The sequence below is a fragment of the Lemur catta genome, chromosome 11 (assembly GCF_020740605.2).
Source record: "Lemur catta isolate mLemCat1 chromosome 11, mLemCat1.pri, whole genome shotgun sequence".
NCBI lineage: Eukaryota > Metazoa > Chordata > Mammalia > Primates > Lemuridae > Lemur > Lemur catta.
This window is the reverse complement of record NC_059138.1, coordinates 83,294,954-83,315,591: the sequence shown is the minus strand read 5'-3', so window position 1 is coordinate 83,315,591 and position 20,638 is coordinate 83,294,954. Positions and strand designations below refer to the sequence as shown.

Sequence of the window (20,638 nt, the reverse complement as noted above, 5' to 3'; positions counted from 1 at the left end):
TAATAATAGACTTTTTAGTCTCTGGGAACCACCATAGCATGGCATGTCTCAAAATAATAATGTATACTTATTTCTTGAACAAGCTCTATTTTTCTGTTTGAATAGTTTTGTTTTATTAGCCTTCTCTAGAAATTATTTCCTTTGGCTGTAATTCCCAACGATTTTTCATTTAATAGAATCCATGAGATATTAGGATACATAGACACTTAAAAGGATATTTTTCATCCATCCAAGACATGAAATTTTTCCATAATATCCTTATCATTTGGTTGTCCTGTCCTTATTTTATTCTGCTAGTAAGAAGAAATCCATTACTTCCAGGGGCAGCAATTAAATCTTAACCCTTTAGCTTTTTTAATACTTACATTTAATTTATAGCAAGGAAAAAATAATTTTAAAACTAAGTAAAGTAAATAATGCATTCCACTAAGTATACCTTATTAGAATGGCTAAAATTACAAACACTAGCCATACCAAGTGTTGATGAGTATATGGAGGAACTGGAACTCTCATACACTGCTGGTGGAAATGTACAATAGTGTGACCACTTTGGAAAATAGTTTGGCAAATTTTTAAAACATTAAACATATACCTACCATATACTCCTGTCTTTTTATTCTCATACAAAGACTTCTGCATGAACGGTCATATCAGTTTTATTTATAATAGTCCCAAACTGGAAACAATCTATATGTCCATTTGCAGGTGAAAAGATAAAATGTGGTGTATCTGTATAGTGGTATTCTACTCATCAATAAAGGAAGGAACTATTTATTCATGCTACAGCATGGATGAATCTCTATCATGTTAAGTGAAGGAAGGTGGACTCAAGGGCTGCATAGCATAAAATTGCATTTATATAAAATGATAGAAAATGTGAACAAATCTATAGTGACAGAAAGCAGATCACTGGTTGCCTGGAGTTTCATTTCAGAGGAAGAGAATTAAATGCCCTGTGAAGTAGTCTAAAAATCAGTTTCCATTTTACTGTAGTGGAAAAAAATTAATATGTTAGTCTGGGCACTTTTTGTTGCTCAGTGGCAGAGATGTATGTGAGTACTACCCTAAATCATATAGGGGTTTCTTAAAGAAAAAAGAAGATCGGTTACTGCTTGAAGTTGTTCAGGAGCCAACTTTTCAGTGAATGATGCTAAATTTGGGAGTAATACTGAGAAGGATATCTTTGGGTGGAGTGAGGAATCTGGTGATTGACTTTTTCCTTTGAATAAATTATATGAGGTGAATCCACAAGGTCAGATGCGATTAACATTTTTAAGGCTTTACCACAGATTGCTACATTTCCCTATAATTAGGTTATACTGAATTGTATTCTTACCAGCACTGTCTGAGAGTATATCACTATATCCATCACCAACATTGGCTGTTATTATTCAAAAAGTCATTGCCACTTAGGTTTGTAGAAAATAGGAGGAATTTGTTGATTTTGTTTGTATTTTTCTGGTTACTAATGAGGCTGTTTATTCTTTTTTTTTTTTTGACAGAGTCTTGCATTGTTGCCCAGGCTAGAGTGAGTGCCGTGGCGTCAGCCTAGCTCACAGCAACCTCAAACTCCTGGGCTTAAGCAATCCTACTGCCTCAGCCTCCCGAGTAGCTGGGACTACAGGCATGCACCACCATGCCCGGCTAATTTTTCCTATATAGATTTTTAGCTGTCCAAATCCTTTCTTTCTATTTTTTTAGTAGAGACGGGGTCTCACTCTTGTTCAGGCTGATCTCGAACTCCTGAGCTTGAGCGATCCACCCACCTCAGCCTCCCAGAGTGCTAGGATTACAGGCATGAGCCATCGCACCCAGCCGAGGCTGTTTATTCTTGAGAATTGTTAATTCATATACTTTGCCAGTATATGTGTAAAGTTCTAAATTGATTTGTAATTAAAAAGTTCATTGTTTACAAGCAGAAATAACAACATTGAAAAAGTAACAACATTGATCAGGGTGGCTCAAAATCAGAAGTAAGTCACCAGCAAAGACAAATTTAACACTTGCCAATTTTCCTACTATTAAAATACCATTCATTGATTTACTTTTAGGAAAACATTCACTTTCCCACTAACTTAATATTTTAAATGTGAACTTTATCATTATGTGAACTTTTACAGATTAATAAGTAAAACTCCAGCAGCAATCCAGAATGAAATTGGGCAAACAGTATGAACAGGCAGTTCTCAGAATACCGAATATCCAGTAGCCATGTGAAAAGATCCTCAATTTTTTGTAGTAATCACAGAGTAATCAAGGTAATGTGAAGTAAAACAACAATAAGATATCATTTTACATCCATCAGTGTGGCAAAGCATTTAAAATGCTGATCAATACCAGACACGGATGCTGGCCCAGGGAATTGGGAGTGCTCCTGCAGGGTGGAAGGCAGGGAAAAGCTGGACACGACTCCTTTGAAGAGTGGCAATTGTCTTTTAGTTTATGGCTTGTCTTTTAATTTCCCATTTATTGTCTTTTCAGTTCAGAAATCTTTTTATTTTAGTGCAGAAAATGTGTGTATATATGTATCAGTCTTCTCATTTATAGTTTGTTTTTTGTGTCTTCTGAGGGAAAATTGTTTTTTGCTCCTACAAAGTTGTAAAGATGTCCTTCTGTATTTCCTTCCAAAAGTATTTAACTTTTGCTTTTTACATTCTTTTCACTTTTCCTTAGGAAATATTTTCACTGTATTATGAGGAGAAGGATTCATTTCTTGATATTATGACAAATACTGAAGTTCTTGTCTTGCCAGAAAATAAAAAATTACACAAAAAATTTTCAACCCCATGCACCTACTGATTTCCCATTTTCCTCCCTTAGCCCCAGTTCAGCCTTTGACTTGATTCCATTACTGGAATCCACTATCCCAGAAAGGATACAGAAAGAGAAGGGGTGATGGAATGAGTAGAGATGAAGCGCCGACAGGGCAGTGATGTCTGGCAGGCTGGTTGGCTGTGTTGTGGAGGTGGCAGGTCATGGTCCTGAGGCAGGAGGTGGGTAGTGGAGTGCTGGGTGCAGGCTGGGCTTGGGGTCAGATGCCTACCTGCCAGCCCTTGCCCCGTTTTCGTTGGCTTGGGCAGGTTACTTAACCTCTCTTTTACTTTCTTCATGTGTAAAATATAGGTTATAGTCACACCTCTGCTATATTTGACAATTTTGAGAATTATATGGGCTAATACATGTGAAACATGTAGTGCAGGGCTCAGTAAACATTAGCCGTTATCAGAAGGTAGATCAAGCCAAAAATCTGATTGTAGGCATTTACTACACGTCCTGAAGGAGAACTGTCACTTTTTAATTTATTCATATAGTTGGCTTTAATAATGTTCATTGTATACAGGGCATGCAAACTTAAAGGGGGGTAGGGAAGAAAGAAGGGAAAAAAGGCAAGCTTCTGTGACACATCTGTTCTTATACCCATTTTGCTGCCTGCTCCATTAAGGTCCTTTATTTGGCAGGAGTGGGTATCTTTTATCACATGGAATTTTTTTTTTAAATATGGAACACTTCATAAATTTGCATGTCGTCTTTGTGCAGGGACTGTGCTAATCTCCATATTGTTCAGTTTTATATAGAGTTTTAAGAACATGCTTGCTTAGGTAATTAGGTTTGTAAAGTGGATTCTAGTGTGGGTCTAGGGTGAGTTGACTTCAGGAATTTCTCTTTAGTGTAGTAGAGACATTGCAACATGGTTTACAAGAAAGTATTTCTTTTTAATGTAGAGACACTGCAACTTGGTTTACAAAGATGCTGCTTTTGAGAAACTTTGAGAGAGGACACCCTACTTGGGAAATGATTCAATAGAGAATTGATAGAGCAGTGTTTTTATGCTGGAGAGCATTATAACAATAACTTCCGTGGTGAAAGTACAGCTGAATTTGTGAAGTGTTAAGTGGTCAGTCTTCATTGTATGTTGGAAAAGTTAATTAGGCATTTTCTCTTTGGTTAATAAGTTGGTCTCAGTTATTTAAAGTAGCTTTTTTTAGATAAGTAATTTTTACTAACCTGTTGAAAACAAGGGCTTTACTTTCTTAAATATTTAGTTTTTAGATAAATAGAATATGTTAGCTTTGCTGCTGCTATTACTGAGTCAAAAATAAAAGTGAGAAAAATAAGTAAGAACATCTTTACTCCTAATAGATTTTTCCTTTATTATTAATAGTATCATTAACTTGTATATTGAGAAATTAAACAGGGATATCTGTGGGCCCTGGTGAAGTGTTCAGGTAGCTCTGCAGCCATCATGGATTTGCATTATGTTTGGCTTTCTTGAGTGCTCTTGTTAATGACATTTGTCTTTGAAGGTGTGGCCTAGCAGATCCTTAGTATTTGGACAGCCTGAGGGGTAGCCTTCTATGACTTAATTTTAAAGAATAGTACTATGTTTTTATGTTTCTAATTCCCCTTCTAGTTACATAGTCTCAGGGATGAGAATCCCATTTCTGTTGCCTTACTTTTATAGAAAAAATGAATTATATTCTCTAGGGAATGTTCTCTGTGAAAAAAAGAATTTTGTTTTCTGGAATTGTAGTGTTAGACACCCTATGGACTAGGAATCATAGGGGCATGTCACCTTTCACCAAATCCATTTGGATATTAAAACATGTTTATTTCTAGGCTAAATTATTATTTAAAATAATTCATCAGATCAGTTGGGTTGTATGATATATGAAAACATCTGTGCTGTGAATCATGTTGGAACTGAAGAGATTGCACTGTTCCTTCCCTGCTGAGTTTGGCTCCACAGAACAACAGCACTAATCTGCTCCTGAGAAGTTCCTGCTAATGGAACAGGACTTTTAATTAGATAACTTATCTTTTTAAAGTCTTTGTTTCTTTTTCACTGGGGTCTAGGGCCAGCCAAGGTAAAGTCTTCTACCCTTAATCTAAATACTGGACCCAAGCAAAAGTCACTCTGCCTAGTTGCTAAGACTAGGTTTGTTGTTGTTGTTGTTGTGTGTTTGTTTGTCTGAGGCAGAGTCCCACTCTGTCACCCTGGCTAGAGTGCCCTGGCCTCAGCCCAGCTCACAGCAACCTCAAACTCCTGGGCTCAAGCAATCCTTCTGCCTCAGCCTCCCAAGTAGCTGGGACTACAGGCATGCGCCACCATGCCCGGCTAATTTTTTCTATATATTTTTAGTTTTCCAGCTAATTTCTTTCTATTTTTAGTAGAGACAGGGGTCTCACTCTTGCTCAGGCTGGTCTCGAACTCCTGACCTTGAGTGATCCACCCGCCTCAGCCTCCCAGAGTGCTAGGATTACAGGCGTGAGCCACTGCGCCCGGCCTAAGACTAGGTTTTTCCAGGCCCCTGATGAATGTCATCTTTTCAGAAGGCCTTGTTCTGTTCTTTCACTCAGTGTTTTTTCATCTCTGTGACGTTTTGTCCTCTGTCACCTGCCTCCATTAATCCTTGTATATCTTCTTGATACTTCTTTTAGCTTGTTCTTTCCTCTGCTCATTCTTTATATTGCCACCACCCTTGTTAAAGTCTTTATTGAATCTCACCTGGGTTATTGCAGTAAAACCCGACTGATCTCCCTGCCTCGTGTGTCTCCTAATCCATCCTTCACACAGCTGCCCAAGCAATCTTTCCGAAGTAGTGCTGGGATTTTGTTACTCCCCTCACTGAAAACACTCAAGTGACTCCTCGATGCCTGTGGAATGAAACAGCTCTTCTGTGCAGCACTCAGGCCTTCAGCTGCCTGCACTAATGGTGTTCCCCCACGTCGTGGCCTGCACTGAATCCAGACTTTGTCCTTTTGCTCTGGTTTCTGTGTGCTTTCCTGTCTTTGCTTATGGAAATATTCAGTGTCTCATCCTCTCTCTGACACTGTCCTCCACTACTCCATGTAGGAGAGCATGTGTTTGGCATTCATTTAGTAATTGCTTCTTATTCCTTCAGCAAACAGTCTCAAAGGATGTGCTAGGGATAGAAGATTATTAAGATTAATAAAACACCGGGGCCGGGCATGGTGGCTCACGCCTGTAAGCCTAGCCCTCTGGGAGGCCGAGGCGGATGGATCGCTCGAGGTCAGGAGTTCGAGACCAGCCTGAGCGAGACCCCGTCTCTACTAAAAATAGAAATAAATTATCTGGACAACTAAAAACATATATAGAAAAAATTAGCCGGGCATGGTGGCGCATGCCTGTAGTCCCAGCTACTCGGGAGGCTGAGGCAGTAGGATCGCTTAAGCCCAGGAGTTTGAGGTTGCTGTGAACGAGGCTGACGCCATGGCACTCACTCTAGCCCAGGCAACAGAGTGAGACTCTGTCTCAAAAAAAAACTAAATAAATAAATAAAATAAAACACAGGTCCTATTCTTGAGTCAGATCAGTTGTGGAACTCATCATTGAGCAATGATTTGTAATGTAAAGTGTTAAATTATAAAATAGAGGTATGTTCTAAGTGCTGGGATCACAGACTCTGTACACAAACACCCTGATTTCAGGCCATGCTTGTTCATTTTTTTCTTAAATTTTCTTTATATCATGTAGGGTGTTTGGTAATATTAGTTGCTCTTTGTTAAATGAAATTATTAGTGAATGGTTCTTCATTATTTCCTTGCAATAATCCAGTGACTTGGTGACTCTGCTTTCCTTTTTGTATCACCCTTTCTTTTGTATCTTCATTGGATGTGTATATAAGCAATAAAAATATTTACTTGGTTTAAGAACAAATAATTTTTTTGATGTATTTCACACATTTTGTCACCATTTTGAAAACTGAATTGTATTTCACTTCATGTTACTTATTTATGGAAAAAATGCTTATCCTTTTAACATCCTTCTAACAATCGTATTCCAGTAAAATGGATGGATTGTTTGGCAGTGCCATCAGAACGAGGTGCTGTGTTTGGTATACAGCAGGTGCTTAGCAATTCATTGTTGAAAGTCTGAATACCAGAAAGAAGCTTTGTTGGCTCCTTGTGCTGTCACTGAGACTGATTTGGATTTATATAGACGGTCCTATTAATTTTCTCTCTTACCTGCCGAATTTAGTATCATAGACAAACACTCAAGGCATCATGGGGAGACCAGAATGCAACTTGTCCAAGTTGTTCATCTAAACTGTTAAGGAAATTTAACTTTCTCTTAGTAGCAATAGGATGTGGGCATTACAAGCTCTGGAAAAAATGAGCTCCAACTCTAGATTTGCTATTCATCCATTTCACTGCACAGGACAACTGAAGGGTTTGTAGTATCCCAGAAGGCAACTATTATATCTTAAACTTGAACAGTATTTCAGTGATTTGTAAGCTTAATAAGGGCAAAGGTCACAATTAGTTTGTTCAACACTGTGTACCTGGTAACTAGCACAGTCCCTGGTGTGCTAATAAAAGAGGGAATGTACACCAAAAGCCCGTTTTTCACTTTATTGATATAATGCTTTAATCAGTGCCTAGATTGCGAATAACTGACTTGAGTAGATGGGTGCTGTCTGGTGTCATGTGCAAGCTAGCCTCCTACCATTGTCCACGGGGATGTGGCAGGCACAGGAAGAAGATGATGTTTAACAAAAGAAAAACAGCTCTAGGAACCAGCAGTATGCCAGCTTCTTAGGAGGCAATCCCTTCCAAATCCTCCCTGTGCTGTTAAAGGTTGTTAGGATTTAGAAAACGAACATCTATGTAGTAAGTCTTCTGTAGGTGGAAAGGCCATTCCGTGCTCCTGCCTCTGCTGAGATTGTACCATCCTGGCGGGTACAGCTGCAGGGTGAACATCTGAGCCTTTTGCCAGTCAGCTGCGCACAGAGCTGTTGGTCTCGGACACCGGGTAGGGACAGCAGCCTAGGGTTTCAGGGGGTCAGATGAAGCTGCACATGATCATTACCTGTGGTCTCCTAAGTTTCCAGCATCTAAATCAAATATAGTGTGCTTTTATGTGGGAAGTGGTTAAAAATTCTTCATTAGAGGGCATTTTTAAAAGTTAAGAAAAATAACTTTTAATGAACAGCAAAGACTGATTTATAAACAGTCTCACAAATGTAGAAAATTTAAGCTGAGTTGTTAACTTAAAACAGTGATGATATATAGCTGGGCAGAATTATTTTCTTTCCCAACAAGATGACTCTTCCTCAAAACTTTTCATACTTCTCATATCCAGATGATTTTTATTTCTTTTAGATTATTTTTCAGTTATTAGAATTTAAATCAAGGACATTTATTTACTAATAGGATAATTTGAGTTTTAGATCATTAGAATGGAAGTTAAATTTAAGTAGCTAATTAAAGATACCTAATTTATTTTTTCCAATCAAACATCATTCTTATTGTAGAAGTTAGAAAATATTTATTAGGGCTATATGGAGATACATGTAAGCAGTGCACTCTGTACACCATAAGGTAATCATTTTATATTATTCACGTTAATTTTGTAGCATCGGGGGACAGCTCTGATGAGCTGTAAAGCTACTTGAGCACCCAGCTAGTTTGAAATCACAAGGAGAGAATCGTCTACAGTTCAGTAGGTTGTGATATTTAGGGACTATTTGTGAGCTCTTGTTTTAGGAGTACAGTAGATATCACCCCAAATGGCAGATATGCAATTGTTTCATAATGTTAAAATAGCAATATTGGTATGCTCAATTTTTAACTATCATGTAACTTAATCAAATAAATACTTTTCACTTAGAAATCAGCTTTGCTTATAGAAACAAGGTGAACTTTTAAAAGTATAAATTTATAGTAACTGATCAATAATTTGTGGAATGAAAGGGTATTTTAGCCATATTATCATGCAAAATATTAAAGGTAACATATACTCAGCTATACTACATTTTACTACTTACCCTTTCTGTTTATTCAAAATGGAAAGTATACGACTTTGTTGCTTTTTAAATATCCTAATTATTTCTCAAGTTGGAAAGATATGTTACTGGTAAAGAAAGCATTTGTTCTCTATCAGCAGAAACAGCAGCTGGTAAAAGCTGGATTATCACTTCAAGAGTCTCAAATTAATGTAGTTATTCAGTCTTAGGGAGGTAGGATTATCTTTAAAACCTCGTAAGAAGACACATTTCTTGCATATTCATTTTAACTGTGAAATATGGTTAGTAGCAGGGGGACATGATTGCCACATGTGAGCTGTCAGCTCTTCATCAGCTATTCAAGCCTGATAATAAGTATTGCAAACCTTGGGTCCCAGAAGAGCAAGCGCATGTCAGAAGTTAACTCTTTCCATTGAACTTACTTTGAGGCATTACCATATTTTAAAATTGTTCTTATTTTTAAGATAATAACATTCTAACAGAATTCTCTGTTTTTATCTATTCTGCTCTTTAATTATCTTCCTACAGAGCTTTTGTTTATTTACCTGTTTATTGGTTACATGAGATGTCCCTCAGACTCTGAATGACTTGTGGTTCTCATTCTTTTGGGTGCTTCATTGAGCTTTTTTGTGCCAGCTGCTGAGTTTAAAGTTGATTTCTGTTCTCATGAAGCTCACAATTAAATGCCAGACACAGGCAACAAGATGAGTTGTTGTTCTGTTGTAAAATTCATATGAAATAAAAAAAGAGCTCAAATAGCCAAAGCAATCCTGAGCAAAATGAACAAAGCTGGAGGCATCACACTACCTGACTTTAAGGTAAAGGGTATAACAACCAAAACAGCATGTCGTTGGTATAAAAAGAGACAAATAGACCAATGGAACAGAATAGAGAGCCAGAAATAAATCCATGTATTTACAGTCAACTGATTTTCGACAAAGACACCAAGAACATTCACTGGGGAAAGGACACCCTGTGGATAGCCATATGCAGAAAGATGAACCTAGACTCCTATCTCTCACCATTTATAAAAATCAAGTCAAAATGGACTATAGACCTAAATGTAAGATCTGAAATTGTAAAAGTACTGAAAAAAAACATAGGGGGAAACACTCTAGGACTTTGGTCTACGCAAAGATTTTATGGCTAGACCTCAAAAGCACAGGCAGCAAAAGCAAAAATAGACAAATAGGACAATATTTAACTAAAAAGCTTCTGCACAGCAAAGGAAACAATCAACAGAATGGGGAGACAACCTGCTGAATGGGAGAAAATATTTGCAAACTATTCATCCAACAAGGGGCCAATATCCAGAATATATAAGGAACTCAACAGCAAAAACCAAATAATCCCATTAAAAAGTGGGCAAAGCACATGAATGTCTCAGAAGACATACAAATGACCAACAGGTATATGAAAAAATGCTAAACATCACTAATTATCAGAGAAATGCAAATCAAAACCACAGCGAGATCTCATCTTAACCCAGTTAGAATGGCTATGATTAATATTAAAAATAACAGATGCTGGTGAGGATGCAGAGAAAAGGGAACTCTTATACTGTGGGAATGTAAATTAGTACAGCCTCTGTGGAAAATAATATGGAGATTTCTCAGAAAACTAAAAATAGAACTACCATACAATCCAGGAATCTTACTACTGGGAATTTATCTAAAGGAAAGGAAATCAGTATATCAAAGGGATACCAGCACCCCCATGTTTATTGCAGCATTATTCATAATAGTAAAGATATGGAGTCTAAGTGTCCATCAATGTATGAATGGACAAAGAAAATGTGATATGTGTACACATTGGAATATTACTCTCCCATAAAAAAGAGTGAAATCTTTCTTTGTAGCAACATAGATGGAACTGGAGGTCATTATATTAAATGAAATAAGCCAGGCACAGAAACACAAATACTGTCTGTTCTTACTTATATGTGAAAACTGAAAAAGTTGATCTCATGGAGGTAGAGCAGGGAATGATAGTTACCAAAGGCTGGGAAGGGTGTGTGTGTGCAGGGGAGTGGAGATGAAGAGAGGTTGTTTAATGGGTACAAACATATAGTTACATAGAAGGAATAAGTTCTAATGTTTGATAGCAGAGAAGGATAACTATAGTTAATGACAGTGTATTATATTATATATTTCAAATTAGCTAGAAAAGGGGACTTGAAATGTTTCTAGCACATAGAAATGATAAATGCTGGAGGTGATGGATACCCTAAGTACCCTGACTACATCACAACGAATTCTTTTCATGTAACACAATATCACATGTACCCCATAAATATGTACAAATATTATGTATCAATACAAATTTTTTTTAAGTGAATTATTCTGAAATGGGCATGCTAGGTTAGAGAGTGATAGGTGAACACACAAGAGGGATATCTCATCCCACAAAAAGGAATTTAGGCACCTTCACAGGGGAGTAGATGTTTGCATTGAATCTTACAGAAAGAAGGCCGGACGTGGTGTCTCATGCTTGTAATCCTAGCACTCTGGGAAGCCAAGGCGGGTGGATCGCTCGAGATCAGGAGTTCGAGACCAGCCTGAGCAAGAGCAAGACCCTGTCTCTACTAAAAATAGAAAGAAATTATCTGGCCAACTAAAATATATATAGAAAAAATTAGCCAGGCATAGTGGTGCATGCCTGTAGTCCCAGCTACTCGGGAGGCTGAGGCAGTAGAATCGCTTAAGCCCAGGAGTCTGAGGTTGCTGCTAGGCTGATGCCATGGCACTCACTCCAGCCCGGGCAACAAAGTGAGACTCTGTCAAAAAAAAAAAAAAAAAAAAAAGAATCTTACAGAAAGAGCAGGAATTTGCTGAGTGGGAAGGAAGCTGTGAAAACATTTCAAAAAAACAGGATGGCTAGAATCTTCTGGATCTCTTGGGTCTGACTGGAAATGCACCTGGAAAGATAGGTGGAACTAGACAGTGAAGAATGGCTTTATTGGTAGGATGACCATATATTTTATTATTCAAACCAGGACTTGAAAATGAAAGGGGAGCTGTTAATAATGATATCTGGACAGCAGTCACAGACAGACACAGCAAGGGTACACTGGGTTGGGTGGCTGCTCTATTTGAAAGTCATGTTAAGGAGTTTGTACTTTAAATAGGGTAACAACATGTCTAATTTGGTTTTAGAAGATTTGTCTTGAGATTAGCAGTGTGGAGAATGGGGTGTTGGAGTTAAGAGTGTGTTAGGGAACATGCACATGGGGCTTGTTTAGGAAAGTGATATCAATTAAGAGACCATCTGCTACAGCAATGGGAAAAGGATGGATTTGAGAGGTATTAAGAGAGATAGAATGATAGGACTTACTGACTCTTGATTGTTTTCTTTTTCTTTTTTCCTTTGCTATACCATCTGGGTTTATGTAAGTGCAGACTCTTGACTGCTTGTATGGGGTGTAAGGGAGAAAAGTAGATCTGGGATGACTCTTTGTATACTGGCTTAGATGTCTACATGGACTGAGAATCATTGAGTGAAACTGAGAGTACAGAAGGTGGTACTGGTTCTGGAGATGGCTAGTAGACACAGACCTGTAAAGGAGCGGTTGAATATGAAGATACGGCTCTGAAGAGAGCCCTGAGCTGGAGTGTAGTGAATACTGCTATTTAAGAGGCAGGCTGAGGAATTGCAGCCTAGAAAAGTGACTGAGAAGTTGTGACTAGAAAGGCAAGAAGGAAATGAGGAGAAATGGGCATAATGGACGCCAATGGAGGAGAGTTTGAGGTGCCAGAAAGCAGTCAGGACTGAAGGGCATCCACTGGCTTTGAAGCTAGGAAGGCATTGGTGCCCTTCCCTGAGCCATTTTAGTGGTGTCATTCAGGAAGACCCCTGCGTTGTGTTAATGAATGGACTGGGGAAATAGACATTCCTTTGTATACCTTGGATGATTCATTCCTTGCGAGTATCTTCTTCTTCTCATCAGTTGGCATAAATGGTAACTTGAACAAGAGCATGGCGAGGCATGTGTGTATTTTCCACACACACACACACGTGTGAGGAATAAAAAAGAGGTACACGTGAGGGCAGACAAACAAGGCTTCTTTGTTGGTTGAATGACTGTGACCAAATTTAAACAATATTTGTAATACTAAAAAAAAAAAAATCTTTTTTGTTTTGTAGTCTAGTTCTTCCCAGGTGTTACCATAGTTCAATTCTAACTGTGGTTATTTAAAAATCTACATCCCTCAAACCTTAAATATCTTATCTTGGCTTTGAATGGGGACAGAAGGGGGAATGAAGAGGAGTTGCTGCCAACACAGTGGTGACTTTCAGCTCTTCAGGGGCAGGAAAGCGAGGTCACCTGAGAAACTGGTGTACTTCTGAAGTCACAGGAGTGGTGAACTGGACCAGAAGAGTGTACAGGTCCTGTCTTGTTTATTATCTGTCCCTGGTATGAAAACATTAGATAGCTTTACTGTTTCAATGAAGGTTGTCATCTCTTCTCACTTGTAAGTGAAAGCCAGCAGCCTAGCTTTCTGGTAATTAATATGATGTTTGTATTTGCTAATGGTGACTGAAATTTTCAGCTTCTTAATTTTTGTTTCTGTAACTTTAAACTCAGTGTTTACCTGTGTATTGTTTGATTTTAATTCTGAATTCATTTTTATTATATATTTAGTAAATATTGTTTCTGTTTTTTGTGTTGAAGATTTAAAAATCTTCATTTATTTAGAGACTGGGAGTGTATCCATCATTTTTTATTGTAGGATTTTTTTTTCAGTCTCCTTTCCTAATATTTGTCATGCTTGTTCACTTGAGATCTAAAGTCCTCTCCCCCCATTTTCTTAAGAGGAAGCATATTGTAATTACTGTCATTAATTAATTTTCCCCCAAATAATATGCAACAGTACATGTTTTCATAGCCTATTTTGAGGGGGAGGGGACTGATATACTAGGTAAGGATGATGTATTTAGCTTTTGTCATCAGGACTATAAATAACAAAAAGGGTCTTTATTGTTTACTATTTTTTTACTCAGCTGTTTATATAACCCATCATGGTAAGCTCAACAATAGAGAATGCAGTTGTCACTGCAAGAGAAGAGAAGGTTGCAAGGAAGCAGTGGTCAGCAGGCTTACTTGTCACAAAACAGCCAGGGAAGGTAAGGCTGGAAGAGTTCCTATTGCTTCAGTCTCAGGAAGTTCTTGGCAACCCTAGGGAGAGCAGTTGGAAGTGTAGAGAGTGCACAGCAGCTGGTTGCCATGTACTCAGGAGCGAAAGGTACCAAGGGGCACTGAGTGGATGGCTCTCCCGAGGAACAAGCTGGAGCCCTTTTTCTTTTGCTTTTCCTGAATCTTGAAAGTCTTGGGACTTTCAAGAAAGGTTCACAAAAGTTCTCCAACTGAAAGATTGCTTATTGATAAATTTATTCCTCATCTAGAATCAAAGAAGGACTTAGTGCTAGAGATGAAATCTTAGAGCAACTGAGAAGATTTGAGAGTTTATAGTTAAAGATTAGCCCCTGTTCTGGTTTTAAAATAAGTCAGTGAGAAAATAAATATATGTTTTTGGTTTTGTTTTGGAGATTGGTAGAAAACCTACAATTGGGTATGATTTTTTCATAAGCTTCTTAAACCCACTGGAGATCTTTCTTCCCTCCAGGGTGTAGCATTGGTGGAGAGTAAAATAAGCAGTAAAATGGGCTTTTCCCAAGTATGAAAGAACAGACATTTGCTTTTCACACATAGAATGTAAGTGTGGCTTGCTTGCTAACTGTGACTAAGGAGCATGAAGCCACATAGGCAACCATGTGGATGTTGAGATTGCTAACTAGTGGATCTGTGAGATTCTTATTCATTCTACTCTGTGTCCGTGGGGATGCAGCATTTGTGAAGGAATCAATTATCCATTTGTTAGTCAGAGGAGGCTTACAAATTATACATTAGCAGATTGATTTCTTAGGTTCACCGCTGGGGGACCGATAGCTTAAGGTGGGATGATGAGGAGTGTCACGGGAAAAGAAGTTGCCACAAAGAACACCATTAAAAGCAGCTTTTGAAATGACCGTGAATTTATTCCTAATTGAAGAGCTGACATAATCCATACTAAGTGTATTTATTTCAGGCATTTTACATTAGGTAATTGATTATCACATGAGGTGTACATGTTGGTAATTTTGCCTTTTCTTTAAATTTAAGAACTTGAGACCACCTGTAGTGGACTTGGATTTAGAAGGTATGTGCTGGTCCTTGCCCCCTCCCGCTTACTCAGACTTCTTTTTTTATTCCATTAAGGAAACATTTTTGTATGTTCTATAGTGTCAGCTTGACATTATTGATTTTTGAACAGACTCACTTATATTGTCCAGAATTCCAAACATGTCTCCATTAGGAATAAAAATTGTAGCTAATGGAAAGTACAGCTGAGGCCATTTTTCTCTGGTCCCTTTCCATTTTCCACATCTATTTTGGTATCCCATCTTTGCAGATACACACCCCAAATTGTATATTTAGATGTGACACTTTCTACTCATCAGCTGTTATGGTCAAAGTTATAGGAAAATTAGTTGTTTAAGAAATACAGAATCTTGCATTACCGGGTTTCCCTTCAAGTCTGAGGATATTCTGCACCCTTTCTCTTTCTCCTATTTTTTTACTGTTGTTTTTTTCCTTGTTTTCAGTATATATAAATGGTGAGTGTGTGTAAGGCATTTGTTTCTATTTATAAGAAGAGTGATTATGGATGCCAGGCCAGTTGTGTACACTATTGACAGCTGTAATATTGAAATCCTCTTGTTTATTCTTTATTAAATATTATGGAATGATTGTGGAAATGGAATGTGCACAGTGATGTTATTCAGTTACCACTCAAAATGAAAATACGTGCTGTAGGTTCCTAGAATGATGGTTTTAAATATTAATATTAATTTTGGTTTATTTCTGGTTTTAGCTTAATGGATTTGCTACTTAGGCATATTTTTAAAATATTTATCTTTTAATTACAAACAAAGTAAATATTTGTTGTAGAAATCTAGTAAAACATAGAGGCAACCTAAACAATAATAATTGGTACTCATATATAACTGATGGTAATATTTGGTATTATCTACTTTCAGACACATATATGATATACAAGTACCTACAAATATAGTAGTATTTATTAACAGCAGAGCATATGTACCTGGAGTTAGCCAAACTTCAAGGTTTGAGAGCATGGTTCACCAGACTACTAAATCTACCCAAGACTTCTGATACCAACTACAAGTTCTGAGGATTCCCAAATCCACCCTCATGTTGGTATTAATAGAAAACTCGCAGAACTCTGTCAGAGCTGTCATACTCATGGTAATGGTTTATTACAGGAAAAGGACAGAGGTCAAAAATCAGACAAAGGAAGAGAGAACACATAGGCAATAGCCTGGGATGGTTCCAAATGTGAAGCTTCCATTGTCCTCGGGATGTTACCCCCTGGCATAGATGTGTGCCAACCTGAGAAGCTCACCCGAGTCTCGGTATTCAGGATTTTTATTGAGGCTGTATTACACAGGCATGATTGACTGATGAGTTATCCATCTCAGCCTCCGGATTGACTGATGCCACTCTGACCCAAAGCCCACACCTCAAATCACATGGCTGGTCTTTTTGGTGTGGCCAGCTCCCACTCTGAGACTATTTATTGGGTATGGCAGACCCACTTTAATATCTGGTGTGGTTAGCCCCCTGCATTTAACCAAGACATTCCTATCAGTTTTGACACAGATTACTTCCCACATGCCTAGGGTGAAGGCCAGCCCTCTCATTGGATAAACCCAAATACTTTACTATTAATACAAAATGCTTTTTAAAAAAAACTTAATGAAAAAAATTTCTTTTTATCCTCTAGATTCCTTGCTTTCAGAAATTTAGATAATTTCCATTTATCAGTATCTTATAAAAGAATCCTGCTATGAAAAGGTCTTGGCGAAATAATCTTTTTGCTTCTCCTTGGTTATAACAAGTAATGCATATTTTAAAGAATTTTATTTATTTATTTATTTATTTATTTTTTGAGACAGAGTGTCACTTTGTTGCCTGGGCTAGAGTGAGTGCCATGGCATCAGCCTAGCTCACAGCAACCTCAAACTCCTGGGCTTAAGCGATCCTACTGCCTCAGCCTCCCTAGTAGCTGGGACTACAGGCATGAGCCACCATGCCCGGCTAATTTTTTTTGTATATATATTTTTTAGTTGGCCAGATAATTTCTTTCTATTTTTAGTAGAGACGGGGTCTCACTCTTGCTCAGGCTGGTCTCGAACTCCTGACCTCGAGCGATCCACCCGCCTCGGCCTCCCAGAGCTAGGATTACAGGCGTGAGCCACCGCGCCCGGCCCTAGAATTTTAATACTAATTGCCAAATACCCTCCAGAAACTTTTCCCAAATTTGAATTACTACCAGTAGTGAAAGAGTTATGAAATGTTTGGGTAAAATGTTGAAATTTTAGATTGGTGGCCAGAGAGTTTCACTGAGAAGATGATTACCAGTGAAGAGAAGGTGGAAAACATTCCAGGCACAGGGCAAACAAATATAAAACCCCTAAGGCTGGAGAAACAGCAGCAGGTTATCAGGACTGAAGTAGAGAACCAGGGGGAGAGGAGGTGAGGTCGGAAGTCGGAGGGAGGGGTAGAGTCAGATCCTTTAGGACTGTCAGGTTATAGAAAGGCTTTGGTTTTTATCCTGAGATGGGAGGCCACTGGAGGATTTTAAGCAAAGGAGTAACATATTACCAACCTATTAACAGTGTCACTCTGCTGGCTTGTTGAGTTAGGACAGGAGGAAGTCAGCTAGTTAAGAGACTATTGCTGTAATCCATACGAGAATGATGGTGGCCTGGACCAGGATGACAGCTGTGTGGGTGGTGAAATGTGGTCAAAGTCTGGATAAATTTTGTCTGAAGAGGTGATAGGAATTGCTGACAGATTTGATATACAGTGGGAAAGAAAGATAGGAGTCAAAAATAGCTCCAGAGTTTTTTCCCTGAGCAACTAGAAGAGTATAGACGTCATTAACTGAGATGAGGGAAGACATCAGGAAGAACTCCTACTCGCCTTCTGGAGGAAATATCAGGATCTTGGTTGTTAATATGTTTTAGTTGAGATGCTTATGAGGTATATAAGTACAGATATAAAATCAATATTCTTTTTTGTTGTTGATTTTTGTTTTTAATTGAATAGGTTGCCAACATTTATTAAGCGGAATATTTCATATGAAAACTTGGATGTGGTGCTTCTCTTGAGCAATGGTTAGATCTGGCCACCTGTGTGACACATTTCTGCAGGCAGGGCCAGCTCCTTATAGATGGGCCACACGTTCCAGTTTGTCATAATCCACTCCTTCTCCCTCCTGGCGTTGGTCATTCTCTGACGCAGCGGCACTGAAGTTTGCCATCCCTGGGCCAGAGTTTTCTAGTACATCACATTGCCTTGATTTTTGTTTCTTGGAAAGGTTGTGCTCTAGGGAATAAATCAGCCACTTCAGCATCTGTTTTTTTCCTCCACAAGTTCAGGCCCTTTGGGGTAAGGGAGATGTTTGGGGCTTCAGGCTTATCACAGGGGCAGTCATTGGTTGACCATCTGGCTGTGATTTCTTTCTTTCTTTTTTTTTATAGTCTTATATATTGGTCTAGAATAGAGAGAGGTCCAGTCTGGAGATAGAAATTTAGGAGTCATTTCATGGCTTGGAAGAGAATGTCAATATTGTGAGTATAGATGTAAAAGAGAAGAGGTACAAGGACTGAACCATGAGATACAGAAATTAGAAGATGAGGAGTATCCACCAAAAGAGACTGAGAAGGAGCAGCCAGAAATTTAAGAGAAAAACCAGACAAGCATGGTGCCCTGGAAGCAAAGAGGAGTTATCAGCAGTGTTACATGCTCCGATTAGGTGAAGTGAGTTAGGACTGATCAATGACCATTATGTTCAGCGACACTGGGGTCATTTTATCTTAAAATTCACAAGGAAAAATAAATATTTGAGAAAAGTCAAGGAAAATGTGAAAAATTGTGACTGGCACTTATCTTACCAGAACATACCATGTATATGCTGCATAATTAAATCAATGCTGAATTGATATAGGAATGGACAGACTATGATGGAAAACTCAATGTTATCTCAATGTATATAAATATTTATTATATAATGAACAGTTCTCTTCATGAGTGGAAGGATGGATTAATAAATGGGGCTAGCCCAACTAGGTACCCATTTGAGAAGAAAATAAAATGAATTCTGAAAAGGTAAAGGACTTAAATATAAGAAAGCCGTAACCATCTTGCAAAAAAAAGGAAACTACATATACAATGTGTATATATATTCAGTGGGTTAATATTGTACCTCATACTCTAAAAATAGAAAAGAGCTCTTATAAATTGACAAAACAACAAACATGTTAGTAGAAAAAAATGAGTAAGAGATGTGAACAAGCAGTGTACAGAAAGTAAATTAATTGGCCAATAGACTTAAGAAAAATGCTTAAGTTTATTAGTAGTCAGGGAAATGAATCAATGAATATTGATCGTTGGCAGGAAAAAAAGTAAAAAAGAAAAACTTTATTGCTAACAGAGATATGAAGGAAAGAGGATTCTCATATCTCAGAGGTATGATTTTTTTCCCCCATATCACTAATGTGGTGGCACAGTGGTTTCTATTCAGGGAGAAACTTTTTATAATGAAAAATTTGGTTTATTTGCACGTGGAATACCATTGTGTGACTTAGCCACTTAGTAGCACGATGGCCTTAGACAACTCACATAAACTCTCGAAGCTTCATTTTCCTCCTCGTGAGATGGAGGTAACCATCCTAGGCTGACTACTTTTCTCTGAGGTTGAATATCAGATAATGTTTATGCTAGGTCTTTGGAAATGATAGTGTGGTTCACAGAGTATTGGGACAGGCCATGAGCTTTTGAGTACCAGAGTCCAAGGACAAATTGCATAAATTTTGACAAGTATATGTAAAGAAAATATACTTCTAAATGTAAATTAAAGAAGGGCCTTGTAAAGAAGGCTTCATTTCTTGGTTGCATTCATCATTGGGTCTCAGTTTTGTTGGCGTAGAACACTGTGCTGTTCAGGAGAACTTTCTGCAGTGATAATAATGTTCTGTGATCTATGTGCTTTCCAATACTAGTCACAAGTTGTTGAATACTTGATGTGTTAGTGCAACTGAGAAACTGAATTAATTTTAATTAATTTCACTTTCAATTAAAAAATTGCACATGGATAATACTGTGCTGGACAGGGCAGGAAACCTAGGCTACCGACACCTATTAAATTATAATTTGAGGCAGATTATAACTGGATGCCAAATAAATTAAAACCAGAAGTATGTGGGTCTATATTTGCTGAGACAAATGGATATTAAAATGTTGTTTGGTGAACCAAAGACCAGAATAAGGAAGCTGTTAATAGAAGATATGCCATTTGAGGAAAGTATATATCCAAAGAATGTAGAAGCTGAACATTCAGATTTCTCAACCAGAAGTCCAGGCACTCTGGCCTGCGTGCTTTCCCAGTTCAACTTTTGCTTTGTCTTCGCAGATTCTTTGCTGCCCAGCACGTTGTTCCCTTTGCAGCCCTCTGGAGGTTGTAGCTAGCTCTGGCTCTGCTCATTTCTTTGTTGTTATTCTCTGCCATGGGCTTCAGTTTATTCTGCTGTAAAATGGATCAAATACTTATCTTCAAGGACCTTTCCTCTTCTAACATTCTAGAAGGAGCAAGCTTATTTTTCATGGACTGCGTCTCAGGCATGTTGCTTGTGTGGTGATTTAGCATCAGGATGAGAAAGGATTCTGTAGGCAGCGGTCTCACCCTGCACACGGGAATGTCTCTTAGCAGCATCAATCAGTGGGTGGCCTTTTTGAGGTCTGGAAG

The 20,638-nt window shown here is 38.2% G+C and overlaps 1 protein-coding gene and 1 pseudogene across 2 annotated transcripts in view; one reads left to right on the top strand and one right to left on the bottom strand.

The window, feature by feature from the left end:
- The window catches only part of VPS41 (VPS41 subunit of HOPS complex), a 191,186-nt gene that overhangs the window by 53,316 nt on the left and 117,232 nt on the right, over positions 1–20,638 (top strand). The gene's annotated exons all lie outside the window — the stretch shown is intronic.
- Positions 3,493–3,587, bottom strand: LOC123647846 (annotated as a pseudogene).